The 26,214-nt window shown below is 35.7% G+C and overlaps 1 pseudogene; it reads right to left on the bottom strand.

Annotated features, from left to right (window-relative positions):
• Nucleotides 1-6,885: 6,885 nt before the first annotated feature.
• On the bottom strand, nt 6,886-8,185 carry LOC119543789 (annotated as a pseudogene).
• Nucleotides 8,186-26,214: the final 18,029 nt, after the last annotated feature.

Here is a 26,214-nt window from a genome sequence, read left to right as displayed (position 1 = left end):
CGATCTGGTGAAACATATGACAACATGGATGAACCTTGAAGACATAATGCTGAGCGAAATAAGCCAGGCACAAAAAGAGAAATATTATATGCTACCACTAATGTGAACTTTGAAAAATGTAAAACAAACGGTTTATAATGTAGAATGTAGGGGAACTAGCAGTAGAGAGCAATTAAGGAAGGGGGAACAATAATCCAAGAAGAACAGATAAGCTATTTAACGTTCTGGGGATGCCCAGAAATGCCTATGGTCTGTTAATTTCTGATGGATGTAGTAGGAACAAGTTCACTGAAATGTTGCTATAGTATGTAACTTTCTTGGGGTAAAGTAGGAACATGTTGGAAGTTAAGCAGTTATCTTAGGTTAGTTGTCTTTTTCTTACTCCCTTGCTATGGTCTCTTTGAAATGTTCTTTTATTGTATGTTTGTTTTCTTTTTAACTTTTTTTTTCATACAGTTGATTTCAAAAAAGAAGGGAAAGTTAAAAAAAAAAAAAAGAAAAAAGACAAACAAGGAAAAAAAAAAAAAAAAAAAAAAAGATGTAGTGCCCCCTTGAGGAGCCTGTGGAGAATGCAGGGGTATTCGCCTACCCCACCTCCATGGTTGCTAACATGACCACAGACATAGGGGACTGGTAGTTTGATGGGTTGAGCCCTCTACCATAAGTTTTACCCTTGGGAAGACGGTTGCTGCAAAGGAGAGGCTAGGCCTCCCTGTATTTGTGCCTAAGAGTCTCCTCCTGAATGCCTCTTTGTTGCTCAGATGTGGCCCTCTCTCTCTGGCTAAGCCAACTTGAAAGGTGAAATCACTGCCCTCCCCCCTACGTGGGATCAGACACCCAGGGAAGTGAATCTCCCTGGCAACGTGGATTATGACTCCCGGGGAGGAATGTAGACCCGGCATCGTGGGATGGAGAACATCTTCTTGACCAAAAGGGGGATGTGAAAGGAAATGAAATAAGCTTCAGTGGCAGAGAGATTCCAAAACGAGCCGAGAGATCACTCTGGTGGGCACTCTTACGCACACTTTAGACAACCTTTTTTAGGTTCTAAAGAATTGGGGTAGCTGGTGGTGGATACCTGAAACTATTAAACTACAACCCAGAACCCATGAATCTCGAAGACAGTTGTATAAAAATGTAGCTTATGAGGGGTGACAGTGGGATTGGGAATGCCATAAGGACCAAACTCCACTTTGTCTAGTTTATGGATCGATGTGTAGAAAAGTAGGGGAAGCAAACAAACAGACAAAGGTACCTAGTGTTCTTTTTTACTTCAATTGCTCTTTTTCACTCTAATTATTATTCTTGTTATTTTTGTGTGTGTGCTAATGAAGGTGTCAGGGATTGATTTAGGTGATGAATGTACAACTATGTAATGGTACTGTAAACAATCGAAAGTACAATTTGTTTTGTATGACTGCATGGTATGTGAATATATCTCAATAAAATGATGATTAAAAAAAAAAAAAAAGTCTATGATTCTTGGTAAAGTCAAATATACACATCTCAGCATGCTAAAATATTAATACCTAACCTATCATTTAATTATTTGAGAAATATTTAGGATGTTCTGAGAAAAGTTAAAATAAATTTACAATATCAGTAAAGAGGTACAATATTGCTTTTAAAAGATCACAGACTCTAGAGATTTGTTTTAGCAGTAAAATACAATTAAAAACATTTTTTAATCATTACATCAGGACACTGTGAAAATTTCCTGAGTGAGAATTGCCAAAGCACTCTTGGAGATACCTTAGAAAAATTACTGTCAAAATAGCAAATTAACTGGCTGTATAATTGCTAATATGAAATCAAAACATTAAAGTGCATGTGCTTTTTATTATTGAGATGATGTTTTATTCTCTCAAACTACTAAGTAAACTAATAGAAACTAATGCTAATTTAACTGATGTATCAAAATGCATACCCTATTTAAATTTTGATTTGGTTGTAAGATGTGATAAATAACTGAGTATAGAAATCTATGTAACTATAAAATATAATTAGGATTAGAATTTTTAATATTTTACAGAAGAATAAAGTGGACAATGGACTATGATCTGGATCAGATAACCCAAAACCCCCACTTTGCAAGTTGCCCCAAAGAAAGCAAGCCCCTGGGTTTAATATTTAATACCTTAAAAAGTAACCAAGATTTCCGCAATTTTTTTTTAAATTCCCTTTTGGTTTGTTTTGTTGCTTTAACTCCTGATTGTTTGATATTAGTATTTGAAACAACAAATTATTTTCTTTTTCCTCTCTTTCTCTAAAATTCAAATATGTCTATAGTGCTCAAAATAAACGCTAAATTTGGTTAATAGGGAATCTTAAAATTTGCAAAACAAACAAATAAACAAACAAAAAAAAACAGCAAATCACATAATCCAAGTCGTGCAATGTTTGTATTTGTGTCTTTCGGCCAGAATTAGTCACATGGCCCCAGTGTAACTTTAAGGAAGGCCAGGAGATATTTATGGTTGGCACTGGGAATGAATGTTTTCCAGGCATTTCAGGCATACAAAGTCACAAGTGAAATAACCTTTTACCTTCCCTGCTTTTCAGCTTTGAAAAAGTCTATCTTGTAGTGAAGATCCAAGAGAGAGCATAACAAAAATGACCATTTATCTTTGCTTGCCTGTTCATGCCTGCTGTCCCCATGTCCCAGCTGGTTCAGGATTTGTCCTTGATTAGTTTTTGTCCTGTACTCTTTTTACATTTTAATTTTCATATTATAATTGTTGTCATTATTATTATCTGTACCTATGTGTTTTGCATAGACCTCCACATTGAACTTCCATCCTCTGTTAAGTTTTCATCTAGTAATCTATAAATTGAATACGAAGTGAATCAAGAATTAATTTAAAATATGGCTAAATCTAAAAAAAAAAATCCAATTGTAACTTTTTCTCCTATCTTCACTCCCTAGATACAACATGAGTAATTTCTCCCCTTCAAGGACAGTATGTAGAAGGCAGGCTGATAAAAGGAGAAATGCTCAGACATGAACAATTTCAAAAAGCTAACTCCTTTTGAACTTGGGTTATGAAGGAAGAAGTATTTGCTGCTGCCGCTGCTAAATGGGCAACTTGGTACACCAGCCAGTTTTGTAGGGGCCACAAGACCAGCAAGTCGCTGGGTTCAATGGGAAACATGGGGAATTAAGTGTATGTGAAATATGCTCAAGAAATAGATGTTGAGCATCCCTTCCATATGGCATATAGGCAGTTGTCTTTATAAAATTATGTCTTTTTATAAATAAGCTTTATTTTTAGAGAAGTTGTGAATTTACCAAAAAAAATGGCATAAAAAGTAGAGTTCCCAATACTCCCTCCCCTGACCTCACACACATACACACACTCAGTTTCTCCTATTATTAACACCTTGCATTAATATGGTATATTTGTTCCAATGGATGAACCAATATTGATGCATTATTAGTAACTAAAGTCATAGTTAATATTAGGGTTCACTCTTTGTTTATATAGTACTATGTGTTTTGATGAATGCATTACATCATCTATCTACCAATACAGAACCATATAGAATAGTTATACTGCCCGAAAAAATGTTCTGTGCTCCATCTTTCCCTCTCACCTCTCAGAACCAGAGGCAATCACTGATATTTTTACAGTCTCTATAATTTTGTCTTTTCCACAATGTTGTACTGTTGGAATCAAACAATATGTAGCATTTTCAGACTGGCTTCTTTCCTTAGCAATGTGTGTTTAAAGTTCCTCCATGGTTTTTTATTTATTGATAGCTCATTTCTTTTTATCAATGAATACTATATTCTATTGTATGGATATGCCACAGCATGTTTATTCATTCATCCATGGAATGGCATCATGTTTTGTTTTTTTTTTTCCAATTTTTGGCAATTATGAATAAAACTGCTGTAAATATTCAAGTGCCGGATTTTGTGTGGCCCTAAGTTTTCAGCTCCTTTGGGTAAATAACTAGGAGCACAACTGCTGGATAATATGGTAAGCCTATGTTTAGTTTCATAAGAAACTGCCACACCATCTTCCAAAGTGGCTGTCCCATTTTGCCTTTCCAGTAGCAATGAATGAGAGCTGTTGTTGCTCAAATCCTTGCCACAATTTAGTATTGTTGGGGTTTTTGGATTTTAGCCATTCTAACAGGTGTGTAGTTGTCTCACTGTTGTTTTATATTAATAATGTTCTTCAATGGAGTTTCATTTTGCCTAATTTTCCTCCATTTTTTTCCTGCCTGAAATGTAAAGAAACGTACTGTACTATTTTGTCCTATGCAAGTTAATGTTTAAAATACAGGTAACTTTCACTGGAATTTCTGCAAACAACAGTCAAGATTAACAAATACATTTAGAATCAAATACTTAAAGTACTTGGGCTTAAGAAATTACAAACTCTGTAAAGATTTTCAATCTGTCTTAATTCAAAAATGACTCTTGTCCTGTGGAAGTTCTCAGAGATGTCATAACTTAGCATCACAGATTTGCTTTATCAGTAACTTCCATTTACTTACAGCAGCATTAATTTATGGAAAATATATAAATACAAATGATTTTCAGGGATCTGATTCTGTTCACCTTAAGGTTGTTACCTATAGTAAAAAAAAGGCCCACTAGAGTGCGTTAAGTTTTTAAAATATGTTTTTGAAAATTATATCTAAAGTACAGACCCCCTAATAGCTTACTGCAAAGTGATGCATGTATAATGATATTCTGTGATTACTCATAAAAAGAACCCTGCAGAAAGCCTAGAGTTTGATTTCCACCCCCATCAAGTCCACCATAAGATTCTATATTCTGGGGCTGAGTTGTGGGAGATTTGACCAGTTTTAGCCCTAGTAGGTTGGTGTGACTAAGAGAATTAATCATTTTTTGACTAAAAATAAACAGTAAACCTGCTACAAAAAATGTATCAACTAGCTGGTTCCATCCTTGTCCTGCCTGGAGTTTGGATTTATAAGCCAATAACAATCTTTCATTTTTGCAGTATAAGGATATTTGAACTTTCCCCTTTATGTTACTGGTACATAATCATTCATTCTAATACCAATTATAAGAAATATAGACATTTTTAAACTAATTACTTATTTCCCTAAAGCACCTTAAAAAGACACTCATTTCATCTTTTCTGTACATTTCTGGCCATCACACAGCAAATATTGTTTAAAATCACTCAAAAGATTTGAGATAGATTATATTAAGAAAAAATGATAAAGCAAGGTTTGAAAAAAAAAAAGCCTTTATGCATTAGTTTCAGAAAGGATAGACTGTTGCCACAAGGCAGCAAAGCAGAAGTAGAGAAAGAGTTCTGACCAGGAAACCAAGAGTCTTACTAAGAAACATAATAGTGATTTGTCTCAGGCAGAGTGATAAATGTTAAGAATGAGATCTGAAGCTTTAGACAGGAGCATGACCTTTAAATTCTTTCAATTCCAAGAGTCCACAATATTCTGTATAAAACCTGAATCTGAAGAGGAGTTGAGAATAAAATAGAGTATCCTGTCCTGTACTTTTCAAGGAAATTAGAAGCATCCATGAGTGAAGTTGATGGGATCTATAAAGAAAGCATCACAACAGCTGACAACCAATAGGTCATTCAAGGCTGGCCCACATGCCTTTCATCATGGAGCAGGTTGGCCTTGGCTTTCATATGGTAGTGCCAGAGTTCCAAGAGAACAGGGAAGAAGGCATGAGCCCAGGCTCCAAAAGAGCACAAACCCACTTCGGCACAGCCTTCTGTTGGTTAAAGAAAGTCACAAGGCCAGTCTAGGCTCAAGAGATGGGAAAAAGCTTGCGTGAATCTTCAAAAGCACATTGAAAAGGGCATCACTACAGGGAGGGGTACAGAATAGAAAGGAATTTATATTAAATCAATCCACCTTTACATTCCATATTTCACTGATTTCTTTTAGAGTCTTATGTTTTCCTTGCCAAAATCCAAGAGGGCACTTAAAGACAGTTTTTGTTGGCAAATTTTAAAATGGTTTTATATTACTGATAATATTTTAAGTAAGTTTAAAGTATTTTCAAAAATTCTATTTTGCGTTTTGAAAATATGTGTCCATTGTGTTCTATAATTTAGTGTGGCTGTTAAGAAATATGTCATTATTCTGAAATTTGTTTCTTTGTGGTTGGCCTGCTCTTTTCTTCTAGATGTGACATTTTTCTTTGTTTCTAATGTTCTTAGATTTCTCTGTACCATTTCTAAATGTCTGTTTTTGTTTGTTTTTTCCATTTATTCCTTCTCAATCTTGGCACCCTGTCAATATAAGAACTTACAACTTTTTTTGTTAAGATTCTAGATGGCAGCTAGGCATTATTTCTCTAAGTACTTTCCTTCTCATATTGTTTTTTTTTTTCCCTCTCCACCTGGAACTCACATTATATAGGTATACTTTCAAATGTGGATGTTGGATTGATTTAATATAAATTCCTTTCTATTCTGTACCCCTCCCTGTAGTGATGCCCTTTTCAATGTGCTTTTGCAGAGTCATGCAAGTTTTTTTCCCATCTCTTGAGCTTGGACTGGCCTCATGACTTTCTTTGACCAACTAGTGTTCAATACTACCAGTTCCATCCTCCATGGGTCTCCTATTTCATTTGTTTTCTATCTCTTTATTAAGTTTAGGTAGCTTTTGAAATAGGACATTTGCTGACCATTGAATTATTTAATTTACTCATTATATTTTGGCATTCTGTTGTTTAATCCAAACATTGAGTTCCTTATTTCAACTATTTTTCCTACCCAATGTTTTCATATGGTTCTTTATAACTGCATACTTTTGCTTAAGTTTCCAATATATTTTTTGTTGATTTTTTAAAAATAGAAAAGGATGTTTATTTTCCATCAACTTTCTTTACATTTTCTGATTAAGAACCTGGGGAAAAAGAATTTAAGACCTTTTGGGTGTTGTTCCGACCTCTTCAGTGACCTGAGCAATGGGCACTGCAGACTAGTCTTCAGTTGCAGGCCAAGCTCTCCAGTCTTCAGTAGGGAGCTCCTGAGAGGCAGAGGGACCCTGCACACCTGCAGACCAGATGTGACCTCTGATAGCACAGCAGTAAATTCAGGAGCTGGAGCAGTTCATTCACCCTGAACTTCCTCCTTGGTCACAGCCTTTTTAGCAGCGGCCTGCCCTTCTTTTTCAATCTTTTAAGGATCTTTGTAGAAGTAAAGATCAAGCATGACCTCCCATACAGGCTCATGGGAGATGGCGGCAGGCATGCTCAGAACTTTCCGGGCCAGGGTCCACCACATCAGACCCACTGCGAGTCATCTGTTGCTGTTCCATGAGATGACCACCTCTACAAAGTGCAGAGGAGAATCTGTGTTACAGAGAGCAAGGTGTGCAAGTTAACACAAGATGCCTTTGTGAGAGGCTGGTGGTCAGCCCTGGGATCAGGAAACACCAGAAGACTCAACTCTTGGAAGGCTGCCTAGATCTAAGTGAAGGTTACAGGAGTGAAGTTCCCAGCAATAGGAGTAGCTCCAGTGGCAGCAGAAAACTTCAGCACCTCCTTCTTACTGTTATTTTTGGAGGATGTGACACTAACATCTGGGTTTTCAATGGCAACAATGGCAGGAATTGCCAGCAGAATCTTCTCTCAGATCCTCTTCAGATTTATATTGTAGACGTCATCACTTTCTTTTTGTAGACATATTGTTCTGTTTGGAAGTCAACTTTGGTGCCACCTAAGTGAGTTCCTGCTGCAAGGAATTTGAGGATATCCACCTCCTTCATCTGTGGGACATCAAGTGCTCCGAACACTGTGAAAATTTCCCTTTAAATTACAGAGGAACCCAGGACAATGCCATATGGATCCCTCTCTGGGTAGTGCAGAAAGCTGCAATATAATTTTCAGTCTCTCTAAGGATATCTACTATTCATATTTTGAGTTCTTGTTCTGTGTGATTTATTTCCTCTGATTCCTCTGTTATAAGCTATTCATTTCAATGTGATTATTTTATAGTGCTTGCATTCCTCAGAGATCTCATGAGTTTTCCTTTGGCTCATATTGCTTGAAAATTACTAAACAGCCTGCTGGGGTATGAGGCTAAACCAAAGCTTTTAACCCACCTGGCGAATTAAGAAGGGTGAGGCCTTCAGGGTCAGATAAGCTTTCATGTTGCAGGCTGTGTTCCTTTTCTCTGATCTCAGGAAACTTTCTCAGGACTTCATCCAGGCATTCCATTTACCAGGGACTGGCCCCTCCTACTGAGCTAGTTTACCTCATTGGGGTGACAAGGGAATTTTCAGGGTCTAGCAAGTTGAACTTCAGTTGTTAAAATGCTTCTCAACTGATCCACATGCCCATGTCACCTAATTTTGCAACGGCTTCCTAATGTTGCAAGGCTTTTGGGAACAGGGGTTTATACTGCTGTTGTACTGGTGGCAGTGGGCCATGTAATTATCCCCCTAGGGCAGTGTGACTGAGGAACATGAGTGCCACTGGAAAGCCTTCATGCCACCTCTCCTACATTTATGGTACCTAGTTCTCCACCTTGCTGGGCTGCCATCCCATCGTCCCCATCCACATGCTAGGACCTCACCACATTTGTCTTCCTAAAGATTTTCCAAAGGTTTTGTTATTGTTGTCTGTGCATGTTTTAAAGCTGTTGCTAACTCAAGTCCATCACCCACCTCTCACTCCCATGTGATTTCCAAGGGTTAGATCCAAGAGAAGCCAGCAGCTATTTCTTTCCTGGCATTCTGCCTGGAGTCAACTTTTAAATAATTGTTATAGGCCTCCCCCCTTAAAATTCTGGGCCACTTTCTACCATGATTTAAATTTTCTCTCCAGTTTTGGCACTGCACTCCCTATACGTGTCTCTATCTTGTGATAGAAAGTAACATTTATTGAGTTTTCCAAAGCTTACTGAACAACAGCCCCACAGCAGTGGTCCAATTTCTAAACTTCGTTGTAGAATGATTATTACAAATTTCCATTTCCAGGACTGGAGTAGGGCTCAGGGGAATGCAATTTTAAAAATCATCCTGGGTGATTCTTATTCACTTGGTCCAGAGCCCAGACTCTAAAATAATAGCTAAGGGTAATCTCAACTCTGTTGAGCAAAGCACAATAGAAGCCAAAGGATATATGCTAGGAACATCCTACCCCCCATAAGGAAATAATCTAATTTTTAAAGAGATTTTATGCCTTATAGGCAAGGATGACAACATTTTCTAGTCTGCTACTTTATGAAGAAATTGCTTAGAACGTTTATTCCAGTAATCTCACATAAGACTGACTTTCCATGTTAAATATACTACCAAAAATAGAACATCCATGAAAGATTATAATGCTTATTTCATATATATATATATTTACAAATTCCATCTAAATTTGACGTTATAGTCTCTGGAATATTTTGGCCTATTTCAGGTCAATTTTTACTCCTTATTGCAGACATTTAAGATTTTTTTTTCTCACAATATGGCTACTCTGGCTTAGCTATAGAGTGAGTACTTTACTCAAAATGTACTACAGTAGTTCACATGTTAGATGAATCTCAAAATGCTGACCAGATGTCTGGCAATCCCTTGCCCCCTCCATTTTACCCAGGTTTTCTCCTTGACTCTACCAACTTTTCAGGTTTGGCTTTTTTTCTTCAATGCAATAAATTATGCCCTCCCATTATAATCATTACTATTATCACTAGGGATTGTACTAGAGATCTTGCAACCTGCTGGGATATCCTGGGGTCATAAAAAGAGTTTTGTAATAATTACCTCATTACCACAATTTAATACTGCATAATCCAACTTGTTATTTAGAATAAAAGAGACAGCTAAGTGTTGCTATTTAGTGTGAATAATCTCAAAATAATACTTTAAACAACAATCTAGCAGCAGCTATACATGTTTTATAAGGCCTGGTTCTGTTTTGACTTCATCCAATCACTTTCATCCAGCCGTTCATATCTGCTATTATCTGTCTCTATTAGCAATAGAGACAATATAACATGATGAATTAAGAGTATCACTTTGGTGATAATTTTCAGCTCCATTTCTTTATTCAATAATTATTATTATAAGATTTTAAGAGTATATTGGTTAATTTCCACATATTTATGTATTTTCCAGTTTTTCTTCAGTTATTAATTTCTATTTTAATTCTATTGTGTAAGAGAAGATACATTACATGATTTCCATCTATTTAAATTTTTTGAGATCTATTTTGTGGCATAACACAGGCCTATCCTGGAGAATGTTCCATATGCACTTGAGAAGATGGTGAGTTTTACTGTCATTTTCTGGCACATTCTCTATATTTCTTTCAGGTGTAATTGTTTGATAGTGTTGTTCATATCCTCAATTTCCCTATTTATCTTCTGTGCTGATGTTCTTCAATTCTGTTAATTTTTGTTTCACATATTTTGGGGTTTTTTAGTTGGGTGTGTATATGTTTATAATTGTTACATCTTCTTGATGAATTGACACTTTTGTTTTCAATATATGAATTCCTTCTCTAGCTCTTGTAACAGTTTTTAGACTAAAGCCTATTTTATGTGATATTAGTACAGCCATCCCAATTCTCTTGGTATACTATATGTAAGGAACATATTTTCCATCCTTTCACTTTCAAATGATTTGTGTCTTTGGATCTAAAGTGAATCTCTTATAGGCAGCATACAGTTGGATCAGTATACTTAATCCATTATTCCAATCTCTGTCTTCTGATCAGAGAGCTTAACACATTTACATTTAAAGTAATTACTGATAAAGAAGGACTTCTGCCATTTTGCTATTGCTTTTTTTTGGTCTTTTTTTAAATGCAATTTTACTGAGATATATTCACATACCATACAATCATCCAAAGTGTATGATCAGTTGTTCACAGTATCATCATATAGTTGTGAATTCATCACCAAAATTGATTTTTGAATATTTTCATTACTCCAAAAAATAAAAATAAAAAAAGTAAAAAAGAACACCCAAAAAATCTCATACTCCTTTTTCCCCATTATTCATTTACTTTTTGTCCTCCTTTTTTCTACCCATCTGTCCATACACTGGATAAAGGGAGTGTAATCCACAAGGTTTTCACAATCAGTGACACCGTATAGGCTATGTAGTTGTACAATCATCTTCAAGAATCAAGGATACTGGAAAGCAGTTCAACAATTTCAGGTATTTCCATCTAGCTATTTGAATACACTAAAAACTAAAAAGGTATTCCTATATGATGAATAAAAATAACCTCCAGAATGACCTCTAGATTCTATTTGAAATATCTCAACCACTGAACCATGTTTTCTTTCCTTACTCTTCCCCCTTTCAGTAAGGAAGGCTTTGTCAATCCCATAATACCAGACACAGGCTTATCCCCAGGAGTCATGTCCTATGTTGCCAGGAAGATTCACACCCCTGGGAGTCATGTCCCATGTAGGGGGGAGGGCAGTGTCTTTACCTGCAGAGTGGGCTTAGGGAGAGACAGGCAACATCTGAGCAATAAAAGAGTTTCTCTGGGGGTGACTCTTAGGCACCATTATCAGGAGGCTAGCCTCTCCTTTACGTAACAAGCTTCATAAGGGCAAGCCTCAAGATTGAGGGCTTGGCCTACTACAATGGTACTCCCCAACACTTGCTAGAATATCAGGAATTCTCCAGATGGGGAAGTTTAATATTTCCACCTTTTTTCCAGACCCTCAAAAGAACTTTGCAAATATTTTATACTCTCTGCCCAAAATACTCTGGGATGTATTGGGGTTTCATGCTAACCTGTACAGACTAACCAAACAGATCTCACCCCCTATTCAAGGTTCCATGTAATTATGGTGTTAACAAACTGACCATACAAGTTAAATTATATAGCATGCTACAGAAAATACAGATTTTGCACCAGATAAACATCTGTTCCTTTGGTCTTACACAGAAGTTCAGATTTCAAAACATAGTCAATATCATCCTTTTCCCTTTAGTCTGATTTACCTTAGCCCTAACCAAGACCATTTTGTTCATATCTCTACTTGAAGTCTTATCTCTTTTTCAGCTTCTTTAACATTTGCTTATGGGGTAATACTGATTTTCATAGCTGTCAACCTCTGGCTCTGAGTCTCAGGTTTCACACAGGTACGAAAAGTTCCAGGGACTGATCAGGTTATACACAAACAGCTTAGCATCTCAGAATATAGAGATAACCATTAAAACTGATGAATAGATCTGACTGCTGTAAGAGCTTACAGTTTAGGAACCCTTACTATAAGCCTTCCCTTGATAACCTGTGTTCTCAGATTCAATTCTCAGAGTTTACTTATTATAGTTAGTCCATATTAGTGAGGTTTTATAATGTTTACCTTTTAGATTTTGGCTTATTTCACTCAACATGCTGTCCTCAAGGTCCATTCACCTAGTTGCATACCTCACAAGTTCATTTCTTCTTGCCACCACTCAGTATTCCATATATGTTATACACCACAGTTTACCATTCCCTTTATAAGTCAATATACCCTTAGTCCACTTCAACCATCGTGAATCGTGAATACTGCTGCTATAGGCAACAGTGTACAATGTCCACTCATGTCCCTGCTCTCAGTTCTTCCAAATATATACCCAATAATGGAGTTGCTGGACCATATGGCACCCCATAGTTAGCTTCCTGTGGAACCACCACACTGCCCTTCTTCTGGGCTGCGCTGTTCCACTTCCCCACCAACAGTGATTAGGTACATCCCTCTTTCCACATTTTCTCCAGCACTGGTATCCCTCTGTTTATTTTTTAAACAGTTTTATTCACACACCACGCAGTCCATCCTAAGCAAACTATCAATTATTACTGGTATAATCACATAACTATGCATTCACCACCACAATCTATATGAAGACATTTCCATTTCTTCCACAAAGAGGAAAAGGAGAAAAAAAATGAAGAATAAAAATATGAAAGAAGAAAAATTAAAATGCAATAAAATACAATGAAATGGTCAGAGAACAACACCACCAAAAATCCCATATAATGTGTTATAGACATTTAGCTTTGGTATATTCCCTTTGTTACATTTATTGGAAGCATCTTACAGTGTTACTGTTAACCATAGACTCGAGTTTGCATTGAGTGTATTTTTCCCCTATACCATCCAATTTTCAACACCTTACAATGTTGACATTCATTTGTTCTCCCTCACTTAAAAATATTTTTATATTTGTACATTTAATCACCATCATTGACCACTCTAGGTTTTTCTAAGTTATCCAATCCCAGTCTTTATCGTCTATCTTTCCTTCTGATGTCATACATGCCCCAACCTTCCTTTTTCAACTGTACTCACACTCATCTTTGTTCAGAGTACTTGCAACATTGTGTTTCCATGACACAGAATTATGCTATCCATTCCATTTCTGGATCTATACAATCAATCCTGCTGAACCTTCTGTATTCCTTCAGCATCAGATGCCCAATCTCTAACCTCCTTCTATCTCCTGATAATCCATAGTCTCAACTCAAATTTCACTCATCAATGTTAGTTCTTATCATTGCAACCATATAGTATTTGACCTTTTGTTTCTGGCTAATTTCACTCAATGTAATGTCTACTGTCTACCATTTTGTCTTTTGGATTTTATGTCATATTTTATTTTATTTTTATTTTTTCCTCTCTCTCTCTTTTTACTCTTATTGATAGTCTTCATTTCTATACTCTTCTCCGAACCTCTCCTGTCTTTTCTTACCTGCCCATAGTGCTCCCTTTAGTATTTCTTGTAGAACAAACATCTTGTTTACAAATTTTCTGTGTCTCTTTGTCAGAAAATATTTTAAACACTCCCTCATTTTTGAAGGACAGTTTTGCCAAATATAAGATTCTTTGTTGGCAGTTTTTCTCTTTCAGTATCTTAAATATGTCATACTACTGCCTTTTTGCCTCCATGGTTTCTACGGAGAAATGTACACGTAGTCTTAACAAGCTTCCTTTGTATGTGATGAATAGCTTTTCTCTCGCTATTTTCAGAATTCTCTTTGTCTTTGACTTTGACAATCTGATTATTAAGTGTCTTGGAGTCAGTCTACTAAGACCTATACTGTTTGGGGTATACTGCACTTTTTGGATCTTTAATTTTAAGTTTTTCCTAAGAGATGGGAAATTTTCAGTGATTATTTTCTCTATTATTCTTTCTGCCCCTTTTCCCTTCTCTTTTCTTTTTGGGACACCCATGACAAGTATATTCCTACACTTCATGTTGTAATTCAATTCTCTGAGACCCTCATATTTTTCCATTCTTTTTCTATCTGTTCTTTTGTGTGTAGGATTTCAGGTGTTTTGTCCTCTAGTTCATGAACCCTTTCTCCTCCCTTTTCAAACCTGCTGTTGTATGTCTCCTTTGTGTTTTTCATCTCTTCTATTGTGCCTTTCATTCCCATATGGTCTACCAATTGCTTATTCAAACTTTCGAGTTCTTCCTCATGTTCACCCAGTAACTTCTTTATATCCTTCATCACTTTTGCCATTTCTTCCCTCAACTCATTGATTTCATTTTTGAATGTATTTAGCATATTTGTTTGAAGATCTTTAGTTAGTTGTTTCAACTCCTGTATCTCATTTGAAGTGTAAGTTTGTTCCTTTTACTGGGCCATATCTTTGTTTTTTCTAATGCGATTCATAATTTTTTGTTGTCTAGGCATCTGAATTCCTTGATTACCCCAGTCAGATTTTCCCAAACTAAACTGGCCCTGGTCTCAGGAGGAGATCTCAGTATCAGGATTCCCTGAGTGTTAGTCCCAGCAGATTACCAGAGTTTCCTGTGAAGCCTCTAGACTCTGTGCTTTTCCTATCCTGCTAAGCAGGTGGTTATTGTCAGCCTGCAGGTCCTCACCAGCATAAAGGTGTGTGGTGCCTTTAATTCTCAGTGGACCCGCTCCTGGCCAGGGGCTGACAGTGTCAGAAGCAAAGCTTAAGCTGTTTCTGATTTTTTTTTTTTTTGCCCCCCACCCCCAGGCCCTGTGGTCTGAGTTCTCTGAGGGAGGACTGCCACTTGAGCTGGGCCTGCCTCCCCCCACCCCTTTTCTCAGGGAAAATAAGCCCTTTAGGAATTATCTCTTACACTTGAGTTTTTCCTTTCACTCTCTATCTTAACTCCATTCTGATTATCTTAACTCTGAGCTCTGCTGTTCTACCCATTCCAGTCTGGTCACAGAAGTCCCCCTACCATTTTTTTCCAGATTATTTTACTAGTTGTTCATGGCTATTTCCTTGTTGTTCTAGGAGACTAACTAAATTCCACACCTCCCCAATCCACCGTGTTGTCCCATCTCTCTTTTTGTTGTCCTATAACATTTTTATCCTTATTTCCTTGATTTAAAATACAAATACAAAAAAGTAATTATAAATCTATGTTATCAGAAACACAATACATTTGCATTTACTTGTGTGGTTTTTATTTAAAGTGAACTGTTTAAATTCCTTTCTCAGTTCCTTTTGAATATATTCTTAAGATATTTTCTTGGTGGTTACTATGAATGCTACATACTAAATTCAAAACCATCTAGTTTGAAATGATGCCAACTCAACTTCAATAGCATACAAAAATTCTGCTCTTCATCTCTCCATTTTTACACTCTTTATGTTGTCAAAAATTACGTCTTAACGTATTGTGTGTCTGATAACATAGATTTATAATTACTTTTTTGTATTTGTATTTTAAATCAACTAAGAAGTGAGTTTACAAACCAATATGAAATATTACTGGTTTTTATATTTCAACATATAGTCAATTTTACTGGAGATTTTCATTTCTTCATGCAGCTTCAAGTTACTTTCTAGTGTATTTTCATTTCAACCTGAAAGATTACCTTAAACTTTTATTGTAGGGAAGTTCTAGCAGTAATGAACTACTGCGGTTTTTATTTATCTGAGAATGTCTTAATTTCTCCCTTATATTTGAAAGGATATGGAATGGGATTCTCAGTTGACTTTTTTTCTTCTTTCAACTCTTTGAATATGATATCTCACTGCTTACTGGCTTCCAAGGTTTAAGACGAAAACTCAGCTATTAATCTTACCAAGGATTCCTTATATACGAAGAGTAGATTCTCTCTTGCTGCTTTCAAGATTCTCTCTTTGCCTTTGGCTTTTGACAGTTTGATAACTTTTCTTGCAGTGAATCTCTGACTATATCCTACTGGGAAGTCACTGTGTTTCTTGGATGTGAATATTTTGTATTTCATCATATTTGGGAAATTTGTAGCTATAATTTATTAAAGTATTCTTTTTGGCCCTTCTTCTCTTCTCCTTTTGGAAGTCTCATAATGCCTATGTTGATTGACTTGGTGGTGTTCAACAGGTCCCTCAGGCTGTTTCCCTTTCTTTATTGTTTTTACTTTCTGCTACTCAGACTGTATAATTTTAACTGTCCTATTGTCAGTTTCACTGATTCTTTCTTCCGCCTGTTTAAATCTGCTTTTGAACTCCTCTAGTGGAAATTTTATTTAAGTTATTGTGCTTTTCAGCTCCATACTTTGTTTGATTCCTGTTCCTAATTTCTGTGTCTTTATTGATATTTTTGTTTTGTTCATAAATCATTTACCTCATTTTTTTTTGTAGATTTCTTTAATGCTCTGAACATATTTAAGACAGCTATTTTAATGTCTTTGTCAAGTAAATTGAATTTCAGGGTTTTCTCATGGATGTTTTCCATTGCTTTACTTTGTTTCCCTGAATGGACCTTTTTTCTTCTTTCATTGTATGCCTTGTGAATTTTTTTTTAAATCTGATCATTTCAATATTAAATGTGGTTACTCATGTTATCAGATTCTCTCCCTTCCCAAAGTCTGCTTTTTTTTTTCATTTTTTTATTTTTGAAGGATGTAGTAGTCCATTTGTTTAGTGATTGTTCCAAACTATTTTTGTAAAGACTGTATTTCTTGTTAGGTTTAGTCATTAACATCTATTCCTTTAGTGTGGATTCGGCTAGTGTTTGACAGAAATTTCCTCAAATTCCAGGAGCTAAAACAAACAAAAATTAAGCAATCAAGCAAAAACACTTCTACAGGTTTTTTTCAGATTGAGCTGTGCTTGGGTACTCCTTCAACACAGAGCTTAGTTTGAACAGAGCCTAGATATCAGCCAAAGGTGAATGTTTAGGATCTTCTCAGGTCTTTTCTGAGCATGCTTCTTACTCTGGTTATGCACTTGGCTTTCAAAATTGCCCCATTACATGACTGCTTTTGAATGCCTTAATTTCCCAAAAAAACTCTCCCTAGCATTTCCTCCTGGCCTTTAGGTGCCCTATTATATGTATAAGCCATAATCTTTTGCCCCAGTCAGCTACAAGTTGTTTTTATTCTCCTTACAGCATTTTTGAGTAATGTCTACTGTTTTTCCACTCTGAGTGGCTTCCAATTTAGGCAAAACAGAGGCGAGCACCTTGCATCAGTTCTTAAGATAGCTCTCAGACAAATTAGAACCCACAAACACAATAATTTGTGAGGAAGATATGCTCTGTTCCCAGTAGAATCAAGCTCCAGGATCCCACACTACTGGTAACATGAACTGCAGTCATCAAGACTTTCACTGACCTGAGAAGAGGATGGGCAAAGGTAAGTAAAAATGTCACAAAGGTTTCTTCTTTTTTTTAAGTAGCTTTTTTCTTGAATCATTATTCACTTGATTACTGTGAACTTTGGATGGTTTTCCAGAGTTCAGATACAGTTGGTTTTGAGAGTGTTTTCTTGATGGGATGGGTACTGGAAGCTGCAAACTCCACAATCTTGGTCTCTCAAAGATTTTTTAGGGTCAAATTTCCTGGAGTAGAATTTCACTACATCAGAACAAAAAGTTATTATAACTTCATTTTACTAGCATCTTTTATTGAGTTCGAACTTTTAACTAAAGAAGCCACAATGGACTTACTAATTTAGTCATTGTTGGGGTGGGATGGAATGATTTGTAGAAGGGAAAATTTGAGCTTCCCTTAGAGGCCAGGAAATGCAAGTAACCTGATCCTTTATCATGACCTCTCAAAAAGACATTGGATTCCTTTTTACAGAGACTGTATGTCATTCCTTTTTGTTAGCCTGATCATCTAGTTACCTAGTATCTAATATATACCAAAAAATCAATTAATGCATGATTATACACTTAATTTAAGAATTTCTGCATAATTTATCTGTCTATAACACCAAATTTAAAGTGGCTACTACTTGACTTTCTTTCTTCATTTTTTTTTTTTTTTTTAGTTCCTAATATTATTCTCCACATTATAGCCATCTATAAATATTTCCTAAATTAGCATCTAGGAAATAAAAACAAACAAACAAAAAGAAAAACACATGTTCTATTTTCTATGTATGCAATACTTTGTCCCCAAATAATATGCTGCCATTTTCTCAACATTTAGTCCTCAGTTAAAATATCAATTAATTATAGGCTTTCCCTTATCACCCTGTCTAAAATAGCAACCCTAATACTCAGCCTCTCTATTTCACCCATTACTTAGTTATATTTTTATCCTACTTACCAAAATCTGAATTATTTTAGTTAAATATTTGTTGATGACTTCATGTAAGCCAAGGTATTTTCTATTGTTCTCAAACTCGATCATTAGGACATTTCCTGGCCTATGACAGATATTCAATAAACAATTCTTGAGTGAAACTACTATGATACATACACACACACACACACACACACACACACACACACACATGCACGCATATAATGGTGTGCTGGTGTTTAACAAATGGCTTTCAGGAAATATAAAGTCCTAATTTGTAATACTCTTGGATTTCCATGGGATAAACACCCCTCTCATGACCAACTTCAAGATATCAGTATGATTTCTCTGAACCTGGGGTTGGGAAGATATATACACAATTACCCCTGGTGTTTCAGTAAGTAGGCTCAAGATGGCTTCTGCATGTTAATGTTATGAGTTCAATATTTTTCTTCCATCAGGTAGATGTCCATTAACAGACACTAAAAATGAGAATGATTGGCTTTTTTATTATAGAAATTGTAGGTTTACAGAAAAGTCATGCATGAAATGCAGAATTCCCATATAGCATTCCATCATTACCACCCTACAATAGTGTGGTACACCTGCTACAATTTATGAAAAAACATTCTAATAGCTGTAATACTGACTATGGTCCATCTTCCTCAATAGAGCTCATTGTTTGTGTTGTACAGTCCTATGTTTCTTTGTTTGTTTTCTTAGTTTTCAAAAATATGGAATGTGAGAACTTATGGGGAAGATGGTAGAGTAGGGAGCTCCAGGACACCCTTCTTCCCTGAAACCAGCTAGTAAACAGGCAGGAACTGTCTGAACCAACTGTTCTGGGTGCTGCAGAGGTCAGAAAAACACTCTACATCACCCAGGAGAGAGCAGGAGGAAGAGGCAGACAAACTGTAGTAAAGAATTGTAAGTAGCTCTCTCCATGCTGCAGATGCTGGTGCTCATCCCCCACTCTTGGGGCAGACCGCATGTTGATTCAGCCCTGGGCTAGCTGCTGCTGTCAGAAAGGGACACACAAATCCTCTTCCCCAAGAACTAAGTTGGGCAAGGGGCACAGCTGAGTACTGATCACAGCTTTTGATTAGCAAATTCAGACTGCTGGATCCTGGCTCTTGGCTACTGTTTCAACCTACCCCAGACAAAAGTGGTGGTAGACTCTGTTTCAACCCTGTCCCACCAAGGGCAGAGGATGTGGAGGTTTAATGACACAGGATCTCCTTAGGGCTGTGAAGAGCAGTTTGTTGAAGGGTATCATCTGCTGGGCAGATCAGGAAAGCACAGCTTAGGGGAGCCATCAAAAAGGCTTTTGGTATCTTTCTCAAATCTCTCCCTAGGGCAATTTGGAACTTATCTGTGCCCTCTTCATGAGTCCTTGGCCATGTTTTGTCTTGGAAATACTGACTTAAGAAAGTCCTCTCTGAGTTGCCCCTCTTCCCAGAATTTACCCTCCAGGTAAAAGCAGCTAGGGACAATGAAAGGAGTGTAAAAACAAAACAAAACAAAGAAACAAACAAAACCTATAGAGGCAAAACAAAAATGAACAGAATAGATCAAGATTTCCAGAGAAGGAACAGAAGGAAAGAAGCTTTCTCCTGAGAGTGAAACAATTACACAAATAGGGCAATCTTAAAAATTGTACCACATACCCAGCACAAGAATCAGATGAAGAAGAGATGAAAAAAATCTGATCAGTTAAACACAGGATATTCTAATGGTCTAGAATAAGTTGAACAAAGTGTCAAAGAAGAGCCTTAGCACAAAGTCAATCAACAATAAAACCCTAGACAAGAAAGAGAAACTTACCTTCAGAGTAAATTTTTCAGGGTAATCAGATGCTTAGACATTAGCAAAAAATTACAAGTTATACTAAGAAACAGGGACACATGGCTCAGTCAAAGGAACAAATTAAAACTTCAAAGGAGACAAAGAATTTGGAACAACTAATCAGAGGTGTTCAAACAAATCTAAGTCAATTCAAGGAGAAGTAAGTATTGCTTTTACAGTAATAACATTGAATGCTAATGGATTAAAGTCCACAATCAAAAGACACAGATTGGCAGAAGAGACAAAAAAGTTTGATTCAATTACATGCTGACTCATTAGACCCAAAGGCACAAATACATTGAAAGTTAAAAGTTGGAAAATGATATTCCATGCATACAGTAATCAAAAAAACCCAGCTATGAAAGCTATACTAAAATTGGAGAAAATAAACTTAAATGCAAAACTGGTATAAGAGACAAAAAAGGACAATATTTATTAATAAAAGAAGAAATAACTATCATGAATATTTATGCACCTAACCATGGTGTTCTAAAATACAAGAGGCGAACATTGGCAAAACTGAAGGGAAAAGTAGACATCTCTACAGTAATAGTTGCAGACTTCAATACACCACTCTTGTCAATAGATAGAACATCTAGAGAGAGGATCAATAAGGAAACAGAGAACTTGAGTAATATGATAAATGAACTGACATTTTTCTTACTTGAAAAAGACAAGTAAAATCTATTTACCAATTACATTATTAGGAAGGATAGGTGTTTAAATTTTTATTTTTCTTTCTGGACTAAAATAGTATATATTTTTGTTTGTCCACAAAATCATGTCATCATTGAAATACAAAGGTATGTGGCAATGAAAAATGTCAGAAGTTTGAGGCTTATGCAGATTCTAATGGCATATTTTCTGAATGATACTGTTTCCCACATATTAACAACTTCTAACTAGCATCACTTTAATTGATTTCTGCCTGCTAATTTCAACAAAATCAATCAGGTACAATACTCATTTCTTTGACATTCTTAATTTTTAAGTGTTTTTATTTTTCTCTTCTTTTTTTTTTTAACTCTAATGCTTTCTGTTCCCTATGCACTTACACTATTTCTATACCAGCATAACAATGTTACATGTTAGCAATTTTCTTGAATAAAGCATGGCACACCATAAGTTTCAACATTTATTAACTGTTCTCTTTACTTGGTGTTTATTTGAATCTCAATACTCGTGAGGTACAGAGGTGAGGAAAAATACAGAAAAAAATGATAACACTTTCCTTTAACTAACAACACGTAGTAGTTTCAAGGCAATTGAAACAGACAGGCATAATAATGCAATTAAAGTTTCATTTGTTTTTTAATTTAGCTTCTGGCATTCAACTAACACAAACTTACAGATAGAAAAGGTAAGATAGGGACTGGGATAAAGAAGATTGGGAAAGCTCAACAATCTAATTTTATTTTTGTTTGAGTTTCAACCAAGAGACCAGGTGCTGAAATCAAAACAAACTCGAAGGCTTGTACATGTCAGCATCCAACATATGGAGAAAATGAAGCAAAAACTTGAAACTAATTATGTCCATATTTGGATTATAATTTTGATAGTGTACCAAGAACAACAATAGGAAAATAAAAACTAAAGCTGAACTAATAAACACAAACACACAAAATTAATGTTTGGGTGACTAAATCCTAAATATATTAAGATTTATATATGGATTTTGACTTATCACCTGTATGACCATGCTTTTTAAAAATTAATATACTCTGTTCATCTGGAAAAATGTGAAACCATTTTCAAGATTGTATTTGGTGGTACAACAGCAGTTAAACTGCTTTCCTTCTTTAACGTTAGCAAAAACCATTATTACACTTTATTTTCTTTACTAATATTCTCACACTTCAAGTCAAAGTGTTGTGGTCCATCATAGATTTGCATAAATGGAAAATGGTGCACCATGAATACTAGATAGAATTTCCAACTATGTTCACAGTATGTATCCTTATTCATGAAGACTGTATTTAGACACATATATTTGTGATATATAAATTAAGAGAAAGTTGTTATAATTAAGGAGAATGCATATTAAAATACCAGTCAGATAAGGTTAACTTTCCCAAATTTATGACATTAAGTAAATTAAAAAGAGAAAGAAATGCAGTATCTGTATATGCAAAACAATATATTTGAGAAAAATGGACAACAAAAACTGACAATGTCCAATTAACGTCTCAAATTTAATGTATTCAAATGGAACATCTTATCTTTTCCACTAAACGCTATCCTTCCCCAATGCTCCCCTCACAGTAAATGACATTTCAATTTTTCATTTTGCTCAAAGTAGAATTCAGGATATCATCCTTTGCACTTCCCTCTCACACCCTGCCCACATCCAATCTATCACTAATTCCTGCTTTTTTTTTTTTTACTTTCTTATATGTATCTCAAGTAGTCCTCTTCAACTCATTGTTACTGCTCTCACATTAACCCTAGCTACCATCATTTGAAGTTCCTCTTTTTTATTTCTACTTTTACCTTCTTCCAGCCTTCCTTTTTATAATAAACAGATTAATTTTTAAAAAAATATAAATCTGATCATATAACTCTTTGTCTTATAGTCCTCCGATGGCTTTGTAATAAAACTAATATTGATATTCAGAATCCCTAATATGACCAACAGAATTTTGTCTGTTCTTGTCCCTGAACAGCCTTTTTTGAGCCATGTCTTTCTTGTTCAATATGCTTCTGTCACACCACTGATGCCACACCTGTCTCACTACCCCAATAACCACCCCCCCAACCTATTCACTTGGCATATTCTTACCCATCTTTCAAGTAATGGATCAAATATTCCTTTATTCTCTATACAGTTATCCATTCTTTTTTTTGTTATGGCTTTGCATGTCACACTGTTCTAAGTAATTTTCATTTGTATCATTTTTATTTCACTGTTATTTGTTTGACTATTACCTTATTGTCATTACCACCAGATTTTAAGGAATATAAATGCAAAAAATTTCTTTTGCTCTCTCCTATATCCCAAGTATCTGACACAGGGCTAGCCCATAATAGGCAAAAGATATTCTTGAATAAAGTAGTTAGGGGCTAAACAATAACATGTGCTATGAAGAGTTCATATTCAAATAAATGTCACAATTCTCTTAGGGAACTTTGAGTTGGAAGAAACCTTTAAGTCTCCCAGGTTTTCCTTCTTTTATTATCAACAGAGTTCAGAGGGCTTAGTGGTTTTTTTTTGAAGATCGTATCACAAGTTAAAGGCAGAACTAGGACAAGTGAGGTCTCCTACATGACTGCATGAATTTCTTTCATCTTTTTGCCCAAAAATCTGGGTATTACTTTTATATCAACAAACTTTTACAAAGTTGATCAGTTCTTCCTGTGGAAAACTACTTTTTGATCTCCAAAAAACCACTATGTACTTATTTTTCTACTTTGTTTTCTCTGGTTGTTCAGGGGGTTCTGTCCTTGCTCTCTTCCACTTACTGTTCATATTATATAACATTTTGGGATGATCCTACATACTTCAAAAACTTCCACTACCATATTTATGAAAATTGATGCATAATTTAAATCCTAAGGTCATCTCTTTTCCTTAGCTTCCTGAACCAAATAACCGTCTACTAGCCATTGCTAGTTGGAAATCTCATAAAATACTAAAGAAAATAAAAGCCATCATCTTTCCTCCAAAATAGGCTTTTTTTTTTTTTCCTTCAGTCTATAACTTGATGTAGAGTATGGTAATCTTGCTGCATGCCAAAGTCTGAAAACTGGGAGGTCTTTCATTCTCTATCAACCCCATTCCTTACCTCACCACATTCCAACTTCTGTGAACTCTATCATTTAAAAATTTCCACATTTTACACCTTCCCCTCCCTCCCACTGCCACTGTCTTATTTGTATTCCTTTGCATTTCTCAATTGGTTTACTGCAGCAAAGGTAATTGGTCACCCTGCTACTAGTTATGTCCTCTTCAAGGCACATTTCATGGAACTTCCAGATTTCTTTTTAAATTCAAAGTTTATCATGGAGTTCTTCAGAAGAAAATTCTTTATCAGTAAATATTCCACTGTTTCTGAGGTAAAATGCAATCATGGTAATATATTCATTAGATTCCCAGTTACAAGTGACAATACTCAACTCAATTTGCTGAGTTGGTTTGAGCAAAAAAAAGGAATTTTGGCTCATGGAATCCAAAGAAGTAGTCAGCAATCAAACCACAGGAGAGGAAAGGGTAAAACTGGACAGCAGATATGACTGAACACAGGAATCCAAACACCACGGGGATACTCTCCCCTTCTCTGTTCCTTAAGTTTCTGTAAACATTGGCATGATTCTCTCTCATTTTGTCTTTGCCCTTTGGAAACTTTACAACCTGTTTTTCATGAAATGGCACATTTTCTTCATATTGAGGTGACAATGTTAAATTTTCTAAAACACCTTTTTAAAAATAATAACAGGACCAAAGAAAATGAATACTAGCAAAATAAGCAACCATGAAAATACTGAACTTCAAACATAAATCCAAAATCCTTAAGGGTGCAAGCAATTCAACCAGTGCCATATACATTATTGCCCTGCTTCAATCATACTACAGTTTGAGCTTTGTTTTCTCTTTAGAGGTATATATTGGCTTGCAAGAAAAGCTGCAAACATTGTTCAGAGAAAGGAAATGAATTGTGGCCTAGAAAATATTTACAGTACAACACCATTCCTGCGGTTTTGTTCAATAAAGGACTACTGTGTTGCTGCTGCTCAGGATGTGTAGCCAGATCTTTCCTACTGTTGTTTTGTTAGCAGAGTCACACAATTGATGGTGGCATCCAAAAGAAAGTAGCATTTCTAAATACTCTTTAATTTCCATATGTGGCCACAGAACTTAGCACAGTATGTGCTTGAATCTAATTTGCTTCGTTTCTTATCCGTACATAAAATATATGGTTTCTAAATTGGCTTAATGGAAACAATTATCAGAACAACATTCACTGGAAGTGGTATATGTCAGGAAAATCCATAAAAATAGAAATACATTTTCTAGGTAAACTTGCATAACCATTTTACCTCAAGAAATAAGCAGAACATCACTGTGATTGAGCAGCATTCTCATTTATCTATCTGGAATTCAATGCATTCCCCTAGAATCTAAACTCCTTGAGGATTGCCAGAACTGTTTTGCTCAATATTAAAATTCCACTACCACAAACAAGAAAAAATTTGCCTATCGTTTCATGTATGTGTGCTTACTGATGTTCAGACTTGTAATTTTATTGTATTTGTCCTTTAACTTACTAACATCTATGTTTAGTGAGTTATAAATCTATACCATTTGTAGTCAGTGCCCTACTCTGAGGAAAACCTTACATAAGAAGCTAGGAAATATTTAAACTATATCAAGGCATGGTTTTCCTTTATCATAAATTAAATAAAATTTTGGAGAAATAGTATCAGAGGTTTTATTGACCTAGGAATTTAAAAGTCATGAAAAGCCAATGATCCACAGCAAGTGGATCATGAACACTTGAGTGACATGTATTGCAGACAATCCAGGAATAAACGCTTTGTGTTTCACAGTAATTGCCAGGTGACCAGAACAAGAGGGCCACTGGTTCTCCAATTTTAATTCTATCCATTTCTGTAACACTGCCGTTTTCCAAATATATGGGGCATCTGCCTGACTATCCCTTTCATGCCAAATTTACACCCCATTTTCCCCCTTTAAACTTGAACTTTATAGTGCACAGCTTTACAGAGTAAGGCAATCATGCTATTTTTTTTTTTGTCCTAGAGGAATAAGAATGATAGGATGGTAGGACTTCCCTGAGAAATAAGACTATTTTGAAACTGTTATGTTGTTTGATATATAAAAAGAAGGAATGGAAATTAAGAAGAGTGACAAAGTAAAACACTGTGATGGTTAGGTTCATGTGTCAACTTGGCCAGGTGATGGTGTCCAGGTGTCTGGTCAAACAAGCACTG

This window comes from Choloepus didactylus, chromosome 9 (assembly GCF_015220235.1).
Source record: "Choloepus didactylus isolate mChoDid1 chromosome 9, mChoDid1.pri, whole genome shotgun sequence".
Lineage (NCBI taxonomy): Eukaryota > Metazoa > Chordata > Mammalia > Pilosa > Megalonychidae > Choloepus > Choloepus didactylus.
This window is presented reverse-complemented; position numbering and strand designations above follow the sequence as displayed.